A 7,970-nucleotide genomic window follows, 5' to 3' on the forward strand; every position below is an offset into this window, starting at 1 on the left:
CTCTGGGAGTGGAGGGCATATATGTAGAAAACTTGATTAAAGATATTTATGGCTAAGGAGCCAAGATTATAAGTAGTATAAGTAGTATAAGTAGTAACTCCAGTTAAGTCACTTAGGCAAATAGCAATGAAATATGAAGATATTCCCAGCCTTTACCCTAGATAAAGTTCTTCCTTCACATATTTCTAATAGGTCTGGATTATTAATACTCACACTGTTACTGTGCTACTCTGCTCTTAAATTTATTTCTAAGCTATCACTCACCTGCTCTCATTGGGGGGAAAGGAGGCATAAAGCAATGGACCTGGAATTTCATCACTAGGGAACTGATACTGCTGATCTTGCACAAAGAAAAACTCCTGTGTAGTCCCTAGGAGTTTGTTCTGTGAAATGATTCCAAGATAGAATCTGAAGTGTACCTTTTACCAATATTTGTATATAAATTTCCCTACTGGGTTGAAGATAAGTGATTTTGACACAGTAGGCCACATTCTGTTCACTTGTTCTGGTGCAACCCTAGTGATGTTAGTGGAGTTGTAGCTGTGAAAATGAGAGCAGAATCTGGCTCGTCTTCTGTACTAATATTTAGGTACAAGGGTGTGAAGGATATAGCTTCATTTCTGATATCCTGTGAACTTAATTTGTGCAGTCATGCAGTCATAACTTAAGGCTTCATTCAGCCCTGTAACATTGTGGGTTATGAAACTCCCAGGGTCAGAGGTATAAAGGGGTGGATCTAACTCATGGCACTGGCAGGGGGCTCATTCATCTGCGTTCTCATTCCTTAGAACAGAGCTTGGGTTCTTCCTCCTCACATAAGTTAGCCCAGAGGAGAGCCAAAAGTACATGGGCTTGTCAATGTCTCTCTAAATAGCATAGTGCATCTACAGCTAAATAAAGACATAACTCCTGATCCTGCAGTTTCATGTGTGTGGCCAGATCCTTGCACTCTCTCTGATCTCCATCAAACTCTTTGCGACTTCATGTGGGAGGAAAGCAGGGCTGGCCCTAGACCAAATGGTGCCCCAGGCAAGGAGCATCTTTGGCACCTCCCCTCCATTTGTTAAACTTTTCAATACCTTATTCTTTATTGCATTTGTAGCCCATTTCATGACTTTAATGCACGATTTGCATGCATGATTTATCCCTGTCATATAAGATGACAAATTTTCATGCTAGGATCTGTAAATCTGTCTTTATTCATGCCATATATAAGCAAATAAAAATTTGTTTCCTCTAAGTTTATAGAAATTTTTTTAATTTTAAGAATGACTGACTGAAATGTACTCACATCAATAAATTGAACTGTGCACCAGCATTGTGTGGACTGGTATTAAATAGTGTTACAGTAGGTGACAGCCTTGGAATGTTAACCCTAGTCCTTTGGTTCAAAAAGTTGCTTTTTTCGCCTTTGCCCTCGTGAACTGAAGCGCAGCGTTAGACAGATTCAGAGGCTGGCCAATGGCATTTTCAAGCAATTAAATAGCAAGCGATGTCAGTCTCTCCTTGGCCATCGTCGATCGAAGATATATTTTCATGAGCCTGAGCTTCGAAAAGCTGTGCTCACCACACACGACTGTGACTGGTAGCATGAGCAGAATCCTCAAAGCTATCCACATGTTAGGAAAAGTGTCCTTCAGCTCTGCACCATGAATGAACTGGAGAACTTGAAGTGGAGAGTGCTGCCCTTGTTGTAAAATGTGACAGATATTGTCAAATTCGACATAGAGGTCTTTATCATTGCCTTTTGAACATTCCCCATGTGTCAGAATCCAGTGAAGGTCTGTACAATTGTTCAAGAGTGCATTCCGGTCTGTCAACAGCTTACTAAAGTCCTCCCCTCTCTCCACCCCCCAGGTCCTTTTGTGGTGCTTCATTTGTCTGAACCTTTCTTCGATGGACACTCCAACAGTGTTAACAAGAAAGCAAAAAAATTCCCTATTGAATTTTTCTTCCAAGCTTCCCATCACCTCATCTCTGCCCTCATAACCAAACTGTCTCTTCTTCCAATGAATGCAAGTTCTATCAGGGCATCGTAAACCTCAGTCACTTGGTACATCACTGGCCTTACTCTGTAAGGGTCAGTGTAGCTCTCCCAGCAAGTGTCAATTAGTGGCTTCAGTGGTCAGATTTGTAACATTGCCATGAGGCTCTTCCACCTGATAATTGATGCTGAAAACAGGATGTATCTCCTTTGCAGAGCTCTGAAGACAGATACTGAATCTAACGCTGCATCTGAAACAACCAGGTTGAGGGAATGGCAGCCACAAGGCATGAAGAAAGCTCTAGGATTCAGCGCAGAGACCCTTGCCTGGATGCTATTGTTTCTTCCCTTCATGTTCCTGCCATTGTCATAGCCCTGGCCACAGCATTCCTGAAGCTTTATTTTATTATCATTCAAAATGTTCATAAACGGTTCTGTTAGGCCTTTTCCAGTAGAGTTGTCCACAGACCGGAAATAGATAAAGTCTTTCTTTACTTGGATACAGCCGTTCTCGTCATCAACAAATCTTACTGTAAATGACATCTTTCCACTGTGACTAATGTCGGGAGTGCAGTCCATTATTACGGCATAATACTTTGCTTTGCTGAGCCACATCAATATGCTATTGAGTACCTTGCTTGCCATAAGGTCAATCAATTCATTTTGAATTGTTTTGCTGCCATAATGGTCCATAGCTTGTTTATGAACTATTTCAAATAAGTGCTCACGCATGACATTGTCATATTTCCCAAGGAGCTCTACCAAACTGAGTAAATTACCATTACGTTGAATGAACAAATTATCCTATGAGCCCTGGAAAACCAAATGATTCTTTGCAAGGAAGAGGGTAATTGAGATAATACACTTGAACACGTTCCTCCAATGCTGGGTTTCTACATTGATAGTGTGCTAGTTTTCTGCATCTATGCATTTATTCAGTTTGAGTCTGAGCTTGACCTCCTTCCATTTATGTGTTAAATATGGCAAAAGAAATAACAATATTTCTTTTATATTGTTGCATAAATAGGGGTTCAATAGTCATCTCTGGCATCTCATTAAATATGTCCTATATTAGTTGCTACTTACACTCTTCAAGTCTTAAAACACAAGTACACTTTCACAATTACACAATAAAACAAGTTTCAGAGTAGCAGCCGTGTTAGTCTGTATCTACAAAAAGAAAAGGAGTACTTGTGGCACCTTAGAGACTAACAAATTTATTTGAGCATAAGCTTTTGTGAACTACAGCTCACTTCATCAGATGCATGCAGTGGAAAATACAGTGGAGAGATTTATATACACAGAGAACATGAAAGAACGGGTGTTACTATACACACCGTAACGAGAGCGATCAGGTAAGGTGAGCTATTACCAGAAGGAAAGCGGGTTCACAATATTGCAGCTGGGTTCTCACTTCACTTCAGTTTGTTCTTATAGCTCACTGACTGCCTGGTGATGCCATGCCCCTTATACACCTCCGAGTGCATGGATAACAACATTGTAGGAAGTTTGAGGAAAATGTAGTTCTCAGAAAGTGTGGAAGGTTCCATGAGATTCTACAAAGGTCTAGAACATCTAGGAGCTTAGCATAATTCCATATATGGAATGTCTGAAAAATTTAACTTCAAACATTCTATTTTTCCTTTTGTCGCTAGCAATGAAAACAGCACCCCAAGCCCAGCACCCCTCAAGACCGGCACCCCAAGTGGTTGCATAGGTCATCTGCCCCAATCTCCCTAATGGAAAGGTCTGGTCATGCAGATCCTGCAGCAGAATCAATAAATAGATGGAAATGTGCTGACTTGAGACATTCTGTAGATAAAAATTTTAAACTATTAGAAACAATAAAGATTTTTGCATCAAATGCTTATGATTTTTAATGTGAATTCAAAAGGGAGGGATGGAGGTAAGAGTTTTTCAGAGGCTTCAAATCATTTCTGTAATCCAGGTAGACCACTGTAACTCTCTCCAAGCTGCTATAATTCATGATATGATTGCAAATGTAACTACAATATAGGATGCATGCTGGGGTTAAATATGGCCGGTCCAATGGGAGTTGCTGGCTGCTTCAGGGACATGAAGGCTTATTGTGTAAATATTTATTTTGGTGCAGTATTTTGTAAAACACATTAAAATAACATTGTCAAGAATTAACTAGTTTGTTTCATGCTTGTTCCACTATTATTAATATTATCTTAGAAACTTGACAATAACACTTATTTCCCCACTTATTTCTCTATTTACCAATAAAACTGTTGTCCCTCCTAATGTGTTTCTAATTGAAATTGAAGCTAACGCACACTTGTTTTTTCCCTTAATTGATTGTGAGCCAAAATCACTGATATTTTCTATAGTCAAAATCCCGCTGGCTTTATGCAGGGCCAAATTCACAGGTAATGTAAATGGCAGAGTACATTCCATGCCCACAAGGGGGAATACATCAGGGAAACTATCTTGCTGATGGGATGGTAGGGTGTAGCAAGAAAACAAGCCCGCAGGAAGAATAAAAAGGTGTCAAATAAAGCAGCTCCCACAACTTGTGCTGTTTTGCACATTTGTAACATATCTTATGATGGTTGTTTTCCTGCTACAATCCCGTCCGCCTTGCTACTTAGCATGAAAGTTACACCCACATCTACCAAATGAGTCATGTGTAACTTGTACTGCTTGCTCAACTCAATCTTGTTTGATTTCACTGGGAGTTTTGCCTGTTTTTATTGAACATGTGCCAGTAGAAAGAACATGGATGTTTAATGCAGACAAAACTATTGATTTTACCACTATTATTTACAAAGTATCATGGATGGATATGGTGCTTTAGAGATCCAAGAAAGGCAGGTCCCTTCCTGCAAAAATTGACAATCTAGGCTTTGTCTAGACTAAGGACTTACCCCGATTATACCCACTAGTGTAGCTGTGCCAGTGCAGCTCCTAATGTGGATGGGGCTAAGCCCTTATTTGCAATGGTGGGGCTTGAAATCTGAGTAGACTGCACTAACACTAATAGTGGATTTCCCTCTCTACTATACTCTGCACTTAATTGCCACAATCCCCAGGCTAGGCCAAGCAAGCATGAGCCCATACCTTGTGGGCCAGCTAGCTCAGCTGGTTAGAGCATGGTGCTAATAATGCCAAGGTCACAGTTTCAAGCCCTATGCTGGCCACTCTGTGTGCTGGATGGAGAGGGTGGCATCTGTTTGGAGGGTGGTGAAGCACTGGAATCCTGATTATGTTCTTGACATGAGATTGTTTGACTTTAAACACTATCTTTTCTCTATGTCATTAAGATTTAACCTCATGGAAATAACAGTTTTCAGAGTAGCAGCCGTGTTAGTCTGTGTCCGCAAAAAGAAAAGGAGTACTTGTGGCACCTTAGAGACTAACAAATTTATTTGAGCATAAACTTTCGTGAGTTACAGCTCACTTCATCGGATGCATTGAGTGGAAAATCCAATGAATTGAGCTGTAGCTCACAAAAGCTTATGCTCAAATAAATTTGTTAGTCTCTAAGGTGCCACAAATACTCCTTTTCTTTTTGCGGAAATAACAGTGCTATGAGTTTGGTGTTATGAGTTTGTTTTGGATTGAGTTAAAATGCCATTGCAATTGATAGGTGTGGACTCACCCTTAAATTAACATAACTGTAAGTATGAGCCCCTACCTAAGACAAAAGTGGTGTGTGAACCTGCCCAGGAGCTGAATATTGTTTTGGGTAGAGGTATGTGTGTGTGTGTGTGTAGAGATTTCACACAGAAACTGAGAACAGACAAGAACAGAGAGAGAGAGAGGAAGAGGTAAGAAAGCCAAATAGGAGCCTATAAGCACAGTTTGACTTTGGAAAAAGCTAGAGAGAATTCTTTTGTGTCTAGTGTTGGCTAAAAGGGCTTGGGGTCTGTAAGTTAAGAACTGATTTGTTTTGTTCTTGGTTCCTTTTGTGTTCAGAAACACAGGACTTTGTATATTCATTGTAAATAAAAAATATTGCATCAAAGAAAATATCAAACACCATCAATTTCTACTTCTAACTGGAACATGCTCAAGGTCCCAAACTTTGACTAGCTGCTCAGGTTGCAAAGGGATAACAGTAATACTTAGTGTCTGTACTGTGAGTCATATATTCAAAACACTGCACACACATTAACTAATATAGTTACACAACATCTAAATAACTGACAAGGCAACAAAGAAGCAGACAAATGCAAAGCAATGGATGTAGTTCTGGAGTGGTGTTAGCATATAAGGCTGTTTGTCAGCCTGAGATAGAATTTTGGGTTTGACTTTTTGGCACTCATATCTTTTACTAATATGTGTATACAAAGGACAAAGACACTATGTTTTACATCTGCCCACAAGCAGACGAGGTGAAAAGAGATAAGAGATGGAACTGAAGTGTTAATGGGTATGGTGGGAGTGTAATATATGAGCATACACTGGAAGGCTGCCTGGCTCTTCTCTCAAGGCAAGGTCAAGCAACCAGTTGGGAGGGGCAAGCGGGGCTTGGGGGGAAAGGTATAAATCACTAAAAGGCCAAAGAAGTGCCTGTCCCTGTCCAGAGCATAGCCTCACACCTCATACCTCCCATGGGATACAAAAGAGGGGGGACCAAGACCCTAGACTCACCACCTTCCAAACTGGAACATGACCATAAGTTGTAAGGGGTGGGACTGAGGGCATGCATTGCAGGTATATTTGGGCCTGCTATGAAGGAGGAGGTGGGAAATGGGAATGGGGAAGGGGGACACAGGCAAGGCTCTGTGGCATCAGAGCTGGGAAGGTGGGAGACAGGATAAATGCTCTGTGACTTCAGAGCTGGGAATGAGATGCTGGGAGACAAGGCTCTGCGGCATCAGAGTTATGGTATACATGTTTGCTGGAAACTAACCCCAATAAACATCGCATTGCCTGCACTTCGGACTTCTGGTGTTCTGCTTTCTGTCTGCGAGACCAGAACCAGGGGAGAGGGTGAAGGGAAAGCCCTCGAACAAGTGGGTTGTACAGTAAGCAGAGAGATGCACAGCTCAGTAAAATACAATTAAGCTTTTGCTTGTATTTAATGTTTGCATTGTTCTGATTCAGCCACCTGTGATGCCATGTTTAAAGCGTTAATTAGGATGTAGTAGATGCTGGTCCTTTGCTTTATAAGTTTTCTCACTACTGTACATAAAAATATAATTATGCTAACTTTAAGCTTCTGGTGATTGGCTTTTTATTGAACATCTGCAGGTCTACTGAGGACTGACTGTTTCTATAGTTGTTCCCTGAATCATCATAATATTTTCATGCAAATTGCTGACAAGATAGAAAATAATATCTTTTGCCTTTAGATGTCTTTACTATTTCACTGTCAACTTACATTTTCGCTGGGCTAAGTCACTAACAGGAGAATATGAGGCTGATGACCTTCTACAAAGTGGTTGGAGGATTCATGTGAAAACATAAAATACTTCACAATCTGTTATCAACTTCCTGTCCTAAAAAGCTGTTTCATGATGCCATGGGTTGTTAAACAGCAGCTATGTTCTGCCCAAAAGTCAGCCTCACCACTGGTTTTAAATGTTTATGCAGCTCTGATACACCCATAACCATGGTCAGTGTTCAAATTACAGTAGGGATTCCTGAATATCCAGTGGTTTTCTTTTATTTAAACAGTAGTGAGAAGTAAAGGGGCCAAAAATAGAGTTAGGTGGTAAAAACATGGTCATTGTGGCTATATCCTCAACTGGGAAGAATAGGCACAATAATTTGACTAGTCCAACACAGAAGAATGTTTCTTACCACTGTTGATGTTCCCATATAACAATATAACACCGGCCACTTATATAATGCCTTTCATTCCAAAGGATCTGAAAGTGATGGATGAATTAAAATGAATACACAATTCGTGTTAGCAGATCACTACATTCAATTCTGAAATAAAGGAACCTTTGCTGTGAAATGCACAACATCTTATCAATGACCACCAACACTATACAGCAGTCCAGGACAC

General features: G+C 40.5%; 1 non-coding gene across 1 annotated transcript; it reads left to right on the plus strand.

Annotated features, from left to right (window-relative positions):
• The first annotated feature begins 5,074 nt into the window (after window positions 1–5,074).
• Window positions 5,075–5,148, plus strand: TRNAI-AAU. Its single transcript has one exon. It is a non-coding gene; the product is annotated as a tRNA-Ile (tRNA).
• Window positions 5,149–7,970: the final 2,822 nt, after the last annotated feature.

Source organism: Dermochelys coriacea, chromosome 1, assembly GCF_009764565.3.
Source record: "Dermochelys coriacea isolate rDerCor1 chromosome 1, rDerCor1.pri.v4, whole genome shotgun sequence".
Lineage (NCBI taxonomy): Eukaryota > Metazoa > Chordata > Testudines > Dermochelyidae > Dermochelys > Dermochelys coriacea.